The sequence below is a fragment of the Calypte anna genome, chromosome 3 (assembly GCF_003957555.1).
Source record: "Calypte anna isolate BGI_N300 chromosome 3, bCalAnn1_v1.p, whole genome shotgun sequence".
In the NCBI taxonomy this organism is placed as follows: Eukaryota; Metazoa; Chordata; class Aves; order Apodiformes; family Trochilidae; genus Calypte; species Calypte anna.
The window spans coordinates 22,503,434-22,521,613 of record NC_044246.1 but is presented as its reverse complement, the minus strand read 5'-3'; positions in this window follow the sequence as shown (position 1 = coordinate 22,521,613).

The following is an 18,180-nucleotide window of genomic DNA, read 5'->3' as shown; positions in this document are numbered from 1 at the left end:
TTCCTGACTGCAGTGAAACATACATAAATCAAGCAGTAAATAAGTTAGCAGCTGCAGCAAAAAAAAAAAAAAAAAAAATCTACTGCCAGTAGGGTTTCATTTCCTGCACAAAAATACACACATTTAATTTTGTTGCACAGTGAAGAAGACTAAAAAGATAAAGCTGTTCCATGAGGTGAAGTGAGGAAACAAGGAGTTTGCTTCCTTCATCCCAGTCTGTCTCTTTCTATAAAAACAAAGAACTCTCATGTGGTTAAGTTTAATAACCTTCTGCTGATACCTCCCTGAAATCTTTGAGGCATAAGCAATTGTTTATACCATCCAACGTGCTGCCATCCTGAACCAGAACCACTGGTCCAGAGCTCTTTGGGAAGCAGATCCATCTCCCTGGAAGACATAGGAAAAGTTCCTCTCCAGTTTTAATTTGTGTCCCTTTGATATATTATATGAAAAACCCAAAATATTCGGTTCAGACAAAGAGTGAGGATGTGGAAAACCAACAACCTGCTATGCAAAGAACTCCTGCCCTCTGCCTTCTGGTTTTCCTGTCCCTCTCCAGCCCTTCACTGAGTAAGGAGAGGCTCTGTACACAGGGTCTGGCAGTGCAGGCAGCACAGCCAACCTGAGTGTGTCACGGGTAGATATCACAAGGTCAGAAGTGCCAATTGCACTCATTAGTGCAATCCTGACTAAGAACAGTTACATGACTTTATTTTTAATGAGCACAAGGATTATGGGATTTCAGACAGAACAATAATCTATTTTTATCTCCTATTTTGTAAGCTCAGAAGATGAGTCAGGAATAAGCTGCATCGTAAGATAGGGCAGAGCTATAGCTAAATGAGCAAAGCTGCAGTAACAAAGTTTCTTGCTTTGCAGCACGGTATCAAAGTTTTTTTCTTATGGCTGTAACTCTTTCTTGATATAGGAAGCATGTGTTACAGTGAGGAGGTAGTGTATAAGTGTGGTAACCCACCTAGGAAATTTAGTTTGACAATTTTTTTTTTTAAACTTTTAAAAATTACTTTTTTAATACTTTGGTGGAAGTTAAGAGGGAAATAAAATACATTTGGTAACAGTTAATCATAGTTATTTCCTCTAATTGCTGGATAATCTGCTATTGAAGATTAGGAAGACTAAAAATGTTCCAAAAACTGCAGCTTTCCAACTGATCACTCTTCCTCTATGTCACAATCAGACAAAAGGGTTATAAGCTTAATGTTTCGACTTTGTCAGGGATTCTTTAAGGACAGCTGATGGTTGTCAGGCACAAGAAATGCCTGGTCTGTAAGCTGGAGAGTTATGCTGTTGTTACTGTGTGTGGCACTGGGTCACAGAGTGCCCCAAGGCAGCACCACGGGGCAGTTTCAGGGGCTACAGGCTGAAAGTGAACCAGAACAAACCCAGTAAGATGACTGTGCCTAAATCTGATAACTGAATAAGCTACAACTAATAATCCATTTCTTGCTCTTTGTAATGTGTCCTATCATTCTTGGAGTTGCATCTATTATTATGATATTATGATTTTTTAAATAATATTACAGAACTGTGCTTTTGTGGAGGGTCTAAATGTTGTTAATCCAAAATGCTTCATTTATCAGAATAAAGAATCATGATGCAACATAGTACATAGACTTTCTTCCTAGAAAGACCATGGTATCTCAATTTTTTAAAAAAAGGGAAACAAAAGAAAAAAAAATCCCACCCCCCCTATATCTTTGAAATGGCAGCCTGTGTTCTTAGAGCACTGCTGTCAGTATTTGCTTTGAAGAAAAATGTTGGGTGTCAGCTACTTCAGACCTGTCACTGTGATGATAACTCTTGCTTAAGACTAAATTAATGAGCAAGCAAAGGAGATGCATGCAGAGAGTGCTGGGCATGTGTTTCCAGAAGAAGTAGGAGCTGACTTACGTGGTTATGCAAAATCCACGTTCTCTGTATGGAAAGGCACCACATTGAGATTTGCTTGCTCTGCTCCTGCACTGACTGCTAGTAATAAAATCAAAGATGAAGATGATATCTCCATTTTGCCAGGAACACATTTGCATTTCTGAAAAGCTGGAGGCAGACAAAATCGAATGTGTGGGAAAGTCAAAACAACTTTTTTACACCTTGAGAGACAGGAAAGGGGACTCATGGCTTTTAAAGGATCATTAAATCCCATCCAGAGAAGGATGGGGATTGAAAGCTAGTTTGCTGCTTCCATCTGGGGTCTCTCTGCAAATGCAACTTAGCCCTCAAAATAAATGCTGCCTTAAGGGGGTTGTCCCAGCATCTGCAATTTGTCACCTTAATGTTGTCCTTGAGTGTCTTCAGGATTAGATTCTGGAAAGTGAAGTGTGAGTCTCTTGTCCTTATAAACCCATATAAAACTTTTCACTTGGTTGGCTTTTATGCCGAACTGGCCACAGTTAACACGTGTTTTTAGGATGACTGGATCTCATGAGGGAACCATCTCCTTGGATATGGGATTCAGAAAACTGGTGCACTCTGGAAGGTGTCTGTATTCCTGTAGATTTTTCCAGAGGGTTGAAAAGATAATGAAGTGCAACCCCACGGTGCTGTGTGTACAGCACCGTGTACAGGGGTTAGCTGAACCATTTGCAATACAAGCATTGGTGTGGACAGAATATTTTCTAGTGATTAATCTTAGTTGGGAAAGTAGGGTGAGTCCTGTTATCTTATAGGGATTTATAATAACAGTTGATAATTTAACCTTTGGCAGGTACTACCTTTTCAGGTAAGGCATCGACCAGGATTTTTTCTGTATCAGAGTAGGTCAGTAATGTCAGCGAAAGTTGAACTGGGTCTGATCTGAACTGTGCTGCTCTTTCTTCTGTCAAGCAAATCCTCATGATACTAAAACCTGAGCAATTTAGCATTTGCATTTACATTTGCATTTTGCATTAGAAATTGCTATTTCATGCACAGGATGCTGTTTTAAGTTGAAAACAAGAAGCTTAGGAGCACATGGAGAAACTAAAGTTTAGCCTGAGGGACAAAATGATGGTTTCAGCTGCACAGAAGGCTGCCAGCTGCTTGCTGGCTTCGTTTGTACTCCAAACGAAGAGCTGCCACAGACATTGCATAGGGCCACCTGCAGAAGGGTCTTGACTTTTGACATAGTCTACAGCTCCTTTCAGATGCCAAGGCTCTACTAAACATTTCCCAAATGTAAAGTTCTGCCCAAAATTACCTGCTGCAGCTAGAGAGATACCTGTTACATCTAATACTCGTTTGAAGGTTGGAGAACATTTCTTAAAGAACAGCCTGTACCTGGCCTGCTGTGGTTCTGCAGAGGCTCTGCTGCCTCAGTCCTGGAGCTGGGGAAGATCTCTGCTGGCAGGGTTCTCCCTGGGCTTTTAGCTGAGTAAATGCCTCACACTTAAGCTTCACCTGAGGAGAAAGCTCACTTAGTTATCTCAAGACTGCACCATAAAACACAGCAAGTAAAGAGGTGGGAAGGATACAGGAAAGACTTAAAGGCTATCTGGAGGTTGCAGTCTGCTTTAACATTTGCATGAAAGTGGAAAGAAAAGGCAGTAGGTGCACGTATGGCAAAATTAAAAAGAAGAGTGGCACTTACAGCTGCTTAGTTTGAAGTGATGAGTAAACATTATGTGAAGGATGGATTACATTTTTCCACCATACTGGACAGTCTATCTTTCCAGCTTTATAAAACATTCATTTTTACATTTTTATTTTAAGTCACTAGGAATCTTGGCCTAGCAATAGTTATATGCTAAAGATAGTAGACGTGTTGAGCTTTAATTCCTGTTTTATCTTGTGTAATGGCTTTTTCTCAACTGAAGATGTGTCAAGGAGGGAATGAATTTCAAAGTAAATACCTAAGGCTGGGACACCTGACTGCCTAACTTGGGTGAGATGCCCTGTGGAAGAGTAATGCCCAAGCACCATCTCTCAAACCAAGTCAAGTCTACATCACTGGGTAATTTTGAAAACAGAGTCTGCAATCAGTCCCTAGTGATGTGTGCACTCAGTGGAAGGTGACCCCTGAAGCTGCCTGCCCATAGCAGTATCTTCCCTATCTGGGTCCTGGTTTCAGTTTGTATTAACACATCAGGGCAAGAACTGAGGCAGCAGAGGACTGACTGACAATGTTTATCAGATCTCAGTGCTCTGGTCTGAAAGGTTACCAAAGAGACCTAGAAGAAGAAAAGTTAAAGGAAGGAAAAAACAGCCTTTGGGACAAGGATCTGGTGAGCTCACCATTGAAGACAAGGTTATGGGACTCAGTATTCACCATCAAGGGGTTTGGCTGCCCATTCAGCAGCAATTAAATGCTCTACCCTGCTCTCTTTTGAACTGTTCCATGACAGGGGCCCGTAGTAGTAGTATTACTATACTATAATATACTATACTATATATTGTAGTATACTATATAAGTGTGTCTCTTTCTGCCTTTTAATCTTTTCTGATATAAGCACCTTTCTTTTACCTTGTTCTTTAAAAAAAAAAATCTGAAGAAAAACAATTACTTGACTGACTCAGTTACTTTGAATATGACAAAGCATATGAAGCTTTGAAAACAGATCAGCAGAACCAGAGATGATCTCATTCTTACTTTTAGGGATAAGGAGAACAGCATCTTAAGGAAACCAGGTCACCTGCTCCTTGGGCCCATTGGCAGGGGGTTGTCTGCTCCTGTCTCTGATCTGCAGCACCGTGTGCCTCTCCTCCCTGTGGCCTCGTGCATACCAACAGAGAGTGGGTGAAGCATCGTTATGTAATGGTGCTTCTGGTGCAGACATTGAACCTCCTGTGACACAACAGATCCTGTATTAAAGACAGAAGCAGCTTTATCCTAAGTATTATTACTAATGTGAACAGACCTAAACACGAGCAGATGCACTGCTGCTACACGCAATGTTATGCCACTATGCCGTGAATAATTTTCTGTGTACAAAAAACATTTATTGTTTACCTTTTCATAGAGCAAAAACAGATCTTTGGGTTCTGAGGATTTAATGGTTTAACATCTGTGGTGTTATAAAGTCAGTATTAGATAACTGCAAAGATGTACATTAAACAACATATTTTGACCTTGACTACACAGACCTCAATTAGTAAGCCCTTCTGGTTATTAAAAAAGGGGTCAGGTCCTCTGATATCTACTGAATAAAATTAAAAATGAAAATGTTCCTGATTTGTCTGAAACCTCAAAATATATTTAGTATACCAGCAGAGAGAAAGAGATTAAAAATGCAGAAGAGGGGGAAAGATTAAAAAATTTAGGGCCCAATTCATTAGATTTTGACACTGAAATGTTGGAGGCAATGCCAACAACACATGAAGCCTTCTGCTCAGTCTACTGGGCTGGCATTGGAAGAGACTTGGAAGCCACGGCCCTCTGAAAGTTACTTGGCCTTTCTTTGCCTTTGTGCTCTGCACTGAATAACACTGACAAAATCCTAATGCCCACCCGAACAAGAACTAGCTATTTTCTGCCAGCATGGTTTCCTGGATTAGTTTGTGGAGGGATCAAACAAACACCAGATTCTGTGATTTTGTCCAAGGTGAGAGTGTAGAGGCTGGGTAACAGGTCAGTGTTCCCCATTGGATGTGACCAATATAACTTTCCCCTCAGAAACACAGCAATAACAACTCCATTTCAAGTGAAGTTTAAACTGGGGTCCTGCACCCTGAGGTATTTCTAGGCTTCCTCTTTCCTTGTTGAACATCCTCTATAACCATAAACCGGCTCCTCATATCTTCTAGACACTGATACCTTATTTTCACTCAAAATTGCGAGTTATCTTACTGCTCCAACACACCAGTACCATTTAATCAATTAATTTTAGAGGACATTGCTATTTTTCACAAGTAGTTGAACCTTGGACAGCTAAAGCAGCAATCTTCACCTGTATTTTTAATTTAAAAAATGAAACCTTTCAGGGAGGTGACTAAGCTGTCTGCACCAGCCAACAGGCAACAGGATTGATTGATTGATCGATTGATTGATTCATTGATTGATTTCACAGAGACTGTGCAGAATTCAGTGATCTGTACCACTGAGAAGCAAAGGGCAATGCTCACACTGTTACTGAATTCAAGCTGTTGGTTTAGAGCAACAGAGGCCAGCACGTCTTAAGCAGAAGAATCTGGAGCCAGTTCTCATTAATTAGGATTCACATAATGACTATATGGTATGTTTTTCCATTAGACATGAGGAAAGGCCTATTGGGAAAAGTATTTTACTGGACTGAATAACAGAAGCTACTATCTCTTCCTACAATCTTGCTTGGGTCATACCTGTGTAGTTGAAGGCATCCATAGAAGTTAAGAATCCATTTTTTGGATTCTTTGATAGCAGCAAAGCAAGCATGAAGCTTTCAGGGAGTGTTTTGCAGGGTAAGTTCAAGCTGAACATGGTAGGAAGCAATTGAAGGGCAGTTTCTAGTAAATATATTAATGTAAAAGAAGTAAGAAATCACAGTGGTTTGTATCCCCAAAAGTCCATGATAGAGGTCTAACATCCATTTAAATTGTACCTCTGCTCCTTTGTTTCTCAGGTGAGTCATGGGTCACATTCAACTTAACATTCATAACAACATTTGTATCTCATTAGCTGAGATAACTACCAGTATCAACCATTAGTTGAGATACTGCTATGGCACTTTCACAGTAATTCTACTCATTTAAGGCATACATACAGCTGTAGGCCTTCCTGGGTCTCCCTGTTAGCTTAGGAAAAGGCACACTCAGATAAAAAAGAATGAACTTACCAATGACCTTCCTGTCAGTGGTAACGTTGTAAGCAAAAATGCACTATATAATAATTCTCCTAAAGAGTAAGATGTATTAAAATAACCATTTGGACTGTCTGCAGTTATCCAGGCCAAAGAACAGGCTCCTTCTTGTATTTTTACCTACACCTTTTCTGTCAGCCTGTGGCTTAATACAAAACTGATCTTGCAACCAAAAAGCTAGATTCAGTTTTTAAAAAGGACAGCTCTGAAATTAGGCTCAATACTTTATAGTCTCAAGGCATTAGAGATGCAGTTCATATATGATGTTTTTCATTATGAAATTTAGAGACAAAAATCTGTTCCCTAGCCATTCCAGCATATTAGCAATTTGCAATAAAATACACTATAGGGATGTTGGATTATCACAAACCCAAAGGGTTTTAAAATCTAGAATTACAATATTAAGATACAAGATTATTAAATGCTTATCTTAAAGACATGAAAAAGGATTCAGCTTAGTCATGACAGCATAGGGAAATTACCTTTATAACATAAAAATGCCTTTAGGGAATTGTATTGCATTGCATGTTATTGCCATAAACCAAAAGTTTGTCTGATGTTTCATTTCCATCCCACACATTAGGAGGGATGAGAGAAACATCCGCAGTGTCCTAAGGAGAGATGATTTTTGTGGTTGATCTGTTGTTACCCTGCCCCATAGCTTTCAGGCCTATTGGCCATACTCAGCTGCATTTAAATAATGTACAAGTCTCAAATGTGATCCTAAGAGGGTTTTTTTACTGAAAAATTGATAGCTGCATGGAGGGCACACTCCTCACTCTAGTGACCTCCTTGAGAAAAAAAAGAGAATGCAGAAGCCAGGCATTGCACATCACCTGGGCAGTCTGTGGATGGCTTCACACTCTGTGTGCTCTCTATGCCTGGAGGGTATTTCAGGGGAACATGCAGCAGAGATACTATTATGGAGTGGGCAGCAGAGTTCAGGAGACAAAGAACTGAAATCTGTAGGAACCCAGCATTCATTGGCTCTGCTGCTCAGAGAACAGCTTGAGAGGGTTTATCTTCTGCATTTCTTTGAGGAGCAATTCTTGGCTTGTGCAATAAATGACTACAGGGTAAATGTATGAGACTATTAATAATGAAGGCATCTTGCTCTTCTGTGCTGCAGCCCCTCAAAAGATCAAAATCCTGGTTACTACCTCTCTCCTGTGAAGAATGGCAGAGCTCATTTCATTCCAGAGAAAGAGAAGTGACACGCAGCCACCCTGCCCAGCCTGCCTCTGGCCAGCTCCAGCATCAGCCTTCAGCTTGGCTCTCCACAGGAAGGTCACAAAGCCATTCCCTGCAGCGTGCTGGGATCAAGGAGAGGCCATGTCTGAGAAGCTGGCAGGGAGCCCAGAGCAGCTCTGTGCGAGGCTTTCTGTGCCTGTTGCTACAATTGTGTGCTGGCTGAACACATCTCTCTGCTGGGCAGGGTTATCTGGCGTGGCAGGAGCCAAGCTCACACAAGGTAAGTTGAAATCACGTTTATTTTTGGAAAAGGGAAGAGAAGACAAAGGGAAGTTCTGAGGCTGATTTGAGTGGATTATAAAGAGGCTGCAGACTAATTTTCTTCACCCTGGGCCATTCATTATTTCAGTACTTTGCCCTCATTCTCAGGGTTGCAAGACCTAAATTACTGTGTATTAATACATCAAATAATTGCAGATAGGGAGAGGATTGACTCTGGTACTGCATAGGGAATGTGTGCAGCAGTGCCTGTTTTTATTATTGGCCTCAGTGATATTAATTCTGCACTGATATCAGTGTTAGAAAGAAAGGAATTGTGTGTATTTTAAATTTAACCTGTACTGGTTTTCCCGGCTATGTACACAGAACACATCCATTCACCACTGATTTCTTTTGGGCATCCTTAGTAGAAAAAACAAAACAAAGCAGAAAGAAAATAAGTTTGGCTGTTTCATGATGGAAACAGATATCCTGACAATTGACCAAAGTTAGACCACATAAACTCCAAAATTCTCTTGCAACCAGAATTAGTCTATGATTCTACACCTGTCTGCTGCTTAGAAGGAATTGCCACTTCCCATGACCCTGTGTGCTTAATATTTTGTAGCTCCATGCTGATTACTATCTCCAAGCTAGAGCTGCAGTTTTGTGGGACTTCAGGGCTTTTGTAGCCACAGAGGCCATCAAGTCCAAAGTTGCTGCTCTGCCTAGACAGCAATGTATGGATGTATGTATTGTATGCAGGGTTTTTTCCTGTTCAGAGATTCCTAGTAACATGAAAACTTGTTGGTAGGTGGGTGGGTGAAATGAGGACGGGGTGACAATATTCATAGCACAAATACCTCACAGTAATAGTTGTCATCTCCATTACTGTCAAATTAATTCTGAATTGCTGCCCATCATACACTGTTTAGCTTGAGGGAAGTGAAATGGTGGCTTTGCTTCTGTGGCAGGAAGCAGAGTAGTTCAGCCCTCTGAGGAGCCTTGCAGAGAGCAAAGGAAATGTCAAATATCATTTGATCACAGAGTGTTTTTAAAGTCCTCTGAGGAATGGCCCTTGCTCTGTACACTTTATCTCCACTACATATATGGAACAGAGAAACAGAGGAAGCTTTTTATTTAGGAAGTATCACCTTTCAGATAAAGCTGGGGACATTTCGAGTTGGGCCTACACTTGGACAGAGACATAAGTTTTACAGACCAAATCTGCACCTTCAAGCAGCTATACTTTGATCTGAAAGTAGAAATGAGCAGGAGATGGGATAACTGAAATTCAGCATTAGCAGCCTTGATTTCTGGATCAATAAATAACTTGTTGTGTGACACTGGGCAAGTCCACAGTGCTATCACCACCTCTTTTCTAATCCAGCACAGTGAGAAGCAGTGCAGCACACATTCTTAATATTTAAACTCTCAGACAAAATCTAGGCATGTGTTCAGACACTATGTTAAATGATGTTGCATGACAGTGAGCATTAAGTAACTCAATAAACAAGCAAACATCTATTTAGAAGACTAACTAGAATTGAAATCCCCAGAGTGGTTTGTTTCTGCCTATTATGTCTAGAGAAAGGGGAAGATTATTATATGCTGCAAACAACAGAAACTGATCCCTCTGTCTGTGGACCATAATCCATTTTTCCCTGAATGTCTCTTCATCAGATTGCTGGTTCACTAAAATTTTTTCTTCTCTTATTTGAAGACCAACATGACTTCTTCTTGGATCCTCCAGCTTACTAAACTGAAATTTGGTGAAAACATACTGGAGGAGAAAACAGGAAAATACAGCACAAGTTTTGCCTCTAAGAGACATTCAGAAGCTTTGAGAGAAAAGCTGCTGAATGGTGCTGAATGAGTTAATGTGATGGTCTTGTCTAGAAAGCACTATGAAACTGAGTGTACCTCAATACCTGAACTACCTTAGGTGTATGTAGTGTGAGATAATGATAAGGCCTTCTGGTCCATGCTGCTACTGGTGTTGTCACTGAGAGATTTAAGAGTCATATGGTTGGGGTAACTATACAAAACCTGGATTATTTTCTGGGGTCAAGCAACTGCTGTTGTATCTTCAGGCTTGACAGATTAATAGCTGTCCTCCATCTTGTGCAGTGACCTTTAAATTGCAGTCAAAAAGGAACTCAGCAACTGTGACGACAGTCTGCACTAATTACTGTTGTGTGCAAGTAGGTACAAGTAGTTTGCTACGTATGCATTCTATATGCCTGGCTAAATATGATGCAAAATTATCATCAGGAGCTGATGAGAAGACAGCTAATGGGAGCCCAGGTGACGCCAATACAGTCACCTCAAGGACAGAGCAACCCCTGTGGCTCCTGGCAGGAATTTTGGGAGCCTGGGGTTTGTGCCCTCCCCCTTGCTGATAACAGTGACTGTGGCTCCCTGAGGCTGGAGAGAGAATCACAACTTCTGTGATGAGCAGCTCTGGTGAGGATTGGGTTTGTGGGGTCACTTTCACGTAGAGCTAGGAGGTGGCATTGTAACTTTTGACTCTTTAAATGCTTCAGTCTGTTCCATACAAAGCTCTGGAGCATGACCAATTAATATAATAATCAACTATAGCTGAGAACAGATGAACTGCCTGACTCTCGGGACTCAGAAGATCAGACAGAACAAGCTGGAAGATGCTGAGATATTGAATTAGCAGATTCTGAGGAATGCAGCCAGCGAAGGACTTAATTCACTCATCTGTGGTAAGGGATGAGCTCTGTGCCCAAGGGACTCAGGCAAAGCGGCTGTCTTCCCCAGGATTACACCATGTGGGTACTTCCCTGGAAACAAGAAGGGAATGAAGTCCAGAGTGCTCTGGAGCCCTGTATTTATTCAAACTAATATTCTGTGAATCAAATGATCTAATTAATTAAATATGCATTTGACCACAAAAATGTTATTTTTAGCTAACACTACAAACCTACATTGAGGTTGTCTGAAACTATGCATCTGTTTTCTAGAAGATTTGCCTATTTTTCTGATTTAAGTCATCATTAACCTGTATGGTTGCTCTTGAATTTTGACCCTCAGAGCCTGTTATGTCTCTTCATCTTTTTCCATGATAAGATAAGCTTCTAAAAGAAAGATAAAGAGAACCAATCAGGTTCTTTGAAGCAAGCTGTAATCAACAATGCAGGTACAAGTAAAAATTTGTGTTTTCACATAGAGAAAGAGAGGGCAAATACAAATCAATGTCACCTACAAAATTTCATTCCATTTTGGATCCTTATTACAGATTTTCAGACTAAACCTGAGATGACACTGAAATCTCCAGAATGGAAACAAATAAAACACACTCAGATTCTGAGCTTCTGCCCTTCCAAAACCGAATGAGGTATCATAGAAACCAGATTTCACATTCAGAGAAAGTCTCAATGTCTTAAGTATTTGTTTGTAGCATACCACAATAATTGTTATCATCTTTATTTCTTAGACTAGGGGACTGCAGGCTGTCTGAGGTGTCAGCAGCCCCTACTCTGAAACTGTTTCTTTTATACTGTAGCCACTAACAATATACTGCTCTGCTGTGTAATGGCACTGCTGCAACATTTTGTTCCATTCTCCCTTTCCAGAAGGATTACAACAATCTGGAAGGAAAAAGCACGATCAAAAACTGCACAGATGGCTCTGTAACAGCTGATAGGTAGATGTGGTTGTTGAGTATTTTTGAGGTGACAGACAAGGGCAAAGAAGAATTACTGCCAGCATTTAAACAGAATCTGCCGGGCCACAAAATAAAAATAATAAAATAATAATAATTTAAAAATTAAAATAAATAATAAAATAATAAAAAAATGCTGGTAAAAGAAATGCTTTAGAAACTTTTCCAGCACCGAGATTTCATAAATGGGAATAAAATCCCTAAAGGCAGAAAGGCAGGCAGGGACACATCTCTCTCTCTCTCTTTTTTTTTTCTTTGTTTTGTTTTTTTTTTTTTTTTTTTTTTTCCCTTAAGGGAATTTTAAACTGTACTGTGCAGTTTAAAGTAGCTTTCAGAAAATGTGACCCTGGAAGTAGAAAGTGTCTTGCACAAACTGTTTGCTCTGTGCTGCTGTGAACAATTACAGAATTATCTCCTATCATAATGTGCTATGTGTAGTGTCTTGTAGGAAAGAGCTTGGGTTGGAGTTCCTGTGAAGTTGACTTTGACAGAGTACCAGTCATATATTACTGCAAAGTGCAGAACAAGCTTACTGTGGAGGCTCTTTGACACAGCAGGTAGGTCTTCAGGGTCCCTGACTGGCACCATGAAGCCAAATCCATCAGATACAGACTGTTCTAACCAGGGGTGGTCCTGGGTCCAGGTGCAGTCTGGAGTATGCCCAGCAGTTGAGATTGGTGCCCAAGGGATCATGATGTGCATGGCAGATGCTCCCTCTGCAGCCTGTGGCTACCTAGTGTCCCCCAGGAAGTGTCACACGAACATCATCTGAGCCTGTGGCTGCACCCCTCTGCTGCACTACCACACATGAAAGCTCAGCCATGCAGCCCTCCCGTGTACTGCTGCAACCAATCTGACAGCAGGAGGAAGTGGGATGGGGACCACCTGGGCATCATGACCAACCAGACTACCCCAAATTATTGGATGTATGATTAGACAGTTGTCATAAAAGTCGAGCATGGTTTCAGCCTTGGATACATATGAAAAACAATATAACAAAAAACTGCAACATGAGAACCCAGGGCCCTGTTAGCAGCAGTCAGGGAAACATTCTTTCAGACCCTGACATATCCAAGACTAAAGCCTTCACCATAACCCCAGCAGCAGTTTGACAAAGTGACTTCAGATTCAAAGGACAAAAGGTTTCTGAACACAAAGGCATCCTTACAGAATGAAAGGGGTACTGGTGCTCTGCCAGCAGAGGTTTTAAGGCAACTAGACTTCAAGCAGCCTGGGGGCTGCCAGCCACCAGATCATCAGGCAGACAGAATTTTTTACACAGAAGATAATTCACCAGCTTGGAGGCTTGTGTGATGAGTTTTGGGGTCTTTCAAGTTGGCAAGTCATTTTGCTACCTTTGATCTGTCTTGGGAGGAGATGGAGGACAAAAATCTCTGAACCCCAAGGCCTTTACCAAGTGCTGGGCTCAGGAGTGGGAGCAGAGCACCAGCAAGCCACTTTCCATGCTTCCCAGTCCAAATTTCAGTCATTCTTGATGCATTTAGCCTCTTTCAACATTTATGCTGTTTTTAAAGTTGCCCTTGCTCTGTTTGGAAGCCTACACCATTGAGTACAATTAAAGAAGAGCTATCTGCCAACTGTATTGAATATGTCTGTATCAGATGTCTTACATTGTCCTTATTTGTAAACATAAAAATTCAGAGAATTCCTACTCACCACAGTTGTCTACTGCTAATGTTACTTGCTCTCCCAGCTTAAAATCTGCTCCTTTTTCTCTGATTTGTGTGACTTCCTCTTCAAAAAATCAGTTCAAGTTATGCATTTCTCCATTAGTCTAAAGAGCTTGTTAAGTACCAGGTGTTATCTCCACATGAAAGCACTTACTCACTATAATCACCTTACTTTAATATAAGTAGGACTGGATTTCAGTTTGATTTCACAGTAAGACATGACAGATTTAAAAAAACATGTAGTTGAGTAAGCAGTGGAGCTAATGAAGTTTGCTTCCTGTTGATCTGTATCTCATTGTTAGATTCTCTGGTGTCTCAAGAGCCAAAGGTTTTCCAAGTGGTGAGCCCATACATCATCATCATCATCATCATCATCATCATCATCGTCATCATTATTGTGCATTCTCTGGTCTAAAAATATAGTTGAGCATTTTAAGATGCTTCTTCTTTGACTGCTGTTATTTTCTTGAAACTTGCAGGAATGAAAGAGACTGATAGAAATATATGGGTGATACGTTCAGCAAAAGTTCCATTTCATAATCAGACCAAAAAAATCATCTTTATGCAAAGTAAACACTGATGTTTAAACCCTTGCAGTGAAAAATGGCAATCCAGATGGTTACTTTTGAACTGTCTTGTTTTTAAAATTGTTTTTTGTATCATCACTGGGAAACCCACATACCAGGATCCCCACTAAGGCAATGGGTGTTCAAGTTGCTCCAAAATTCAGATCTTTCCTGATGAAAATAAGTCAGCCAGTTTCCCAGTGGGGAATTTTGTACCATATGCTACCACAATACTAAAAATTTCTGTCTCCCCATCCTCTGCTCCAACCACATGGCCTTTTTTCCTTAACAGTCAATTACATCAGATATAACTGATATTTTGGCACAGGAATTTATTCATCTCCTCAAAGCAAAGGATTGTTATGAGGTTTCTGCATGTTTCTACATGGAGCTACAGTATGTCATATACTTCTACTGTCAAGAGTCCCAACAGTGACAGGTGCCACCTGTTAAACACTGCTCCGACTGGTATAATGGATCTTGCTTAGTGGAAAATACTGTCTGTAACCCATCTACCTAATGCACTTGTAGCCTTTACCGTTGCAAAAACTAAATGTGTATTACAAACAGTGCCCAGATAAGGAGCATTGTAATCTGAGACCTCTATGGTATGCAATCTGATTCCTTGGGTAGCTACTACCAAAAAAACCAACCAACCAACCAACAAAAAAAAAACAAAAACAAAAAACCCGAGGCAGGTATTCTACTTGTACCAGATAATTAACTTTTTCTCTCCTCCATTTGCTTCTAAATAAGCAAAATGTAGGACAGATAAGGACTAAGCTCTGTCTAAACATAATAGGAATAAGGGTGGCACTGTATCTCAGCAGGCAGTTGGTTTTGGTGAGTACATGCATGTGTCAGCCAAAGAAGTGTGGTGTGAATGACACTGCAGAGAGCCTGGCTGTCCCCCAAGCTTAAAAGCTGACTTATCAAGACCCTGCAGAAGCTGCTGTGTCATTAAAGAGTTCCCCAAAGCATACTGTGGCCTTCCATTAGAAGGCTCTGCTGCCTGCCTGTCTTTCCAGCCATGGCAGCTTTTAAGGCAGGAGGTATTTGGAAGCAACTGTGTGTTATATTACTGCCTTACTACCTTCTGAGCATACAGAAGGGCACTGGATTCAGATGGAACGTGAACTGTGAGATGACCCGGGAGAGAATGTGGAAGAGATTTTGCAGTCATTAGTGATTTCGCTTTAATGTTTAATGTGATTTTTGTGCAATTTTTCTCATACAAGAGAAACAAGGCAGAGGAAAATCTATTTTTCTTATGGCTAGAATGGGCCTGTGGACAGGGGTGGTTAGAGAAATAATGACTGGCCTGGTCATCAAAATACCTGTGGCAATAATGGTGATGGCTGTGCTTGAAAACACTTCTTCCAATACATCTGAAGGGACTGTTAGTACAAACAAGGGCACAGAAAAACTTGTGAGACTCACTGTAAGAAATCCTAAAATTGTTGCTTAAAAAAAAACATGCAAAAAAAAAATCAGCAACGTATATAACTTAAAATAGTTTTTGTCAAATGTTTTGGGAGGTATCATCTTCAAACTTTAATCTGTAAGGTAAGTACCCTACTTCCCTTTCAAAAAAGGAGAAATTGAGGCATAAATCCTAAACTTGTCTACTTTCCTAGGAATGAGTTAGTAAGTGAGCCCAGCAGGAATCATATATTGTCACACTAGAGCTCTTAGAGAAAATTCCAGTTCTTCAGATTTTGATGTATTTAGGATTTTTTTATGTATTTAGGATTCCTGCATTTACCTAGGAATTTAACTTTTGAAGTTCTATGGTCTTTTAATAAGTTTAAATAGAGTTCTTAAAGATCAAGTTGAGAACTTTCTATTTTCCACAGATATTTTCAGATTATTTCTATAAAGGGCATTTCTATTTATTCATTCTCTGTGTTTATTTGCAGTACTTCTCCTATTGAGTTCCTTTTCTGTTTCTGAACCTGTACTCCCATGTAATTTTTTCTGACTGGCTAACAAAAAAAGTTGCCAAAACCATAAATGAAATTGCTACAGTACCTAAAATACTTATTTTGCTATTAATCTGGGTTGGATTCCCACAGCAAAGTGATAGGCATTTATTTTCACTTCTTTCCACGGAGAAAAAGAAGAAAATTTATATGAAAATATCAAATTACCTACCATATTATTTATATTTAGCATTTAATATCTTCTCAGACAACTAGGTCCTGGAATAAGGGAACAGGTATTCCCTACAGCACAAATGACAGGTGTCATAGAAATGGACAAACTTTGTCAGGGAACTACAGAGTAATTTTTTGTGTCTGTGTGTTAAGTTTTAGGAAATCATTAGTGAAATCAGATGTAAAAAATAAAAAAAAACAAAACAAGAGCAAAACCAACCAAACAAAATGACTAAAATATCAGAAGCAATATTTTAAATAGATTATTGAAATCTACCTGGTAGCTTTCAAAGACTTGATGTCAGAACGTGTATTTTTAAGACCAGAAACCCAAAAGTTGCTCCTGATCAGAGATGAAAATACAATACTTGGCAGAAGGGGGCCCCATTTCAAACTTGATACATATATATTTTTAGAATCATTGGATTCTGGGTTCTCCTATATGACCAGCATGAAAATCAGAAAGAAATAAAGTGGAGTGCCTACTGAAAATTTTAATGACCACTTTTAGAAATGCATTTTTCATAAAATCAGTCAGCTCTTAAAAAATAATCAGAAACAAAACGACCATGCTACTGGTTTTTAGAGCACTACATTTTGACATTTCTCTAATCCAAACCAACATTTCTAAAGAAACTTTCCAGACAGTTCCTAGACAAAACACACCATTGAAAACCTACTCTATTTCCTTTGAAATATAAATAGAAAGGCTCCCATTGATAACAGTGGGAATGCATGATGACCTTTTGCTAATTTGAAAGTACAGAAGTTTGAAATGGAGGTATTTGAAACCTGAAATGAAGCTTACAGCCTGAGTAATATGTACTGTGCTTTTTGTCATTTTAATTGCATAATTTCATAAGTTACTATGCCAATGGTTAATGTATAAATTTTCTAAGGTAATTAAAATCAATTACAAAAATGAACCATTTAAACCATGCTGTCACTCTTTAACAAAACTGTCTTTGCACTGTGTAATTCATTTGCTCATTTTTTCCTGTAGTGAACAGACATTATCAGATAGAAAGCTACAGAATTTTTATAATGGGTTACAGGAGCTTTTGTGCCTCCTGATGATGAAAGTAAAGCCTTAGATTTTTCTAAAGACTAATATAAGAATGTTTCATAAATATTCAGTATCAGCATGAGAGGATCCCTCTCAAACCTTTTCCAGAGCCTGAAACAAAATGGGGAAATGATTAACGGGACCATGTGGAGATGCAATATGAGCAACAACCCTGTCCTATGGCAGAATTTCTAGGTCAACAAATGCATCTGTCCCCTTTTGCATTATACAGGTGTGTTTTAATTCTTTGCCGAAGAACTAGGAGTCTTGTACTCCCAGTCACTTCCACATGGAGAGAGACTCTACTGAATCCAGAACTATGCTCTGGTATCACTCTGGAATTAATCTGAATTATGCTAGAAAATAGACTGCATGTTTCATATAATTTCTGTATTGTTATCTATTGTGGTGTTATTTGGTTTAATTTAATGTAGCCATAATTACACAGTTCAACTTACTTTTTGTAAAAACTGATGAATTCCTGTTTTCAAAGTTACATTTTATCCCACTTGGTTTATTTTCAAAAGGTGTTTGCATATGGTACAATACAGGTGTTTGTATATGGTGTAAATGCATAGCTGACATGACTTTAAGGATTTTTAATGAATAATTTAATAATAATTTTAATAATTTAATAATAATTAATTTAATGAATGCTTTCTTGAGGAGTGACAAGGAATTGTATTATATGGACAGGGATTATATTAGCTTTCCTGGTAAGAAAATTCGTATTTCTAATTTCTATTCAGACCTTCCAATAAAAAAATATGAAATACCTGTAAGTGTGTCCA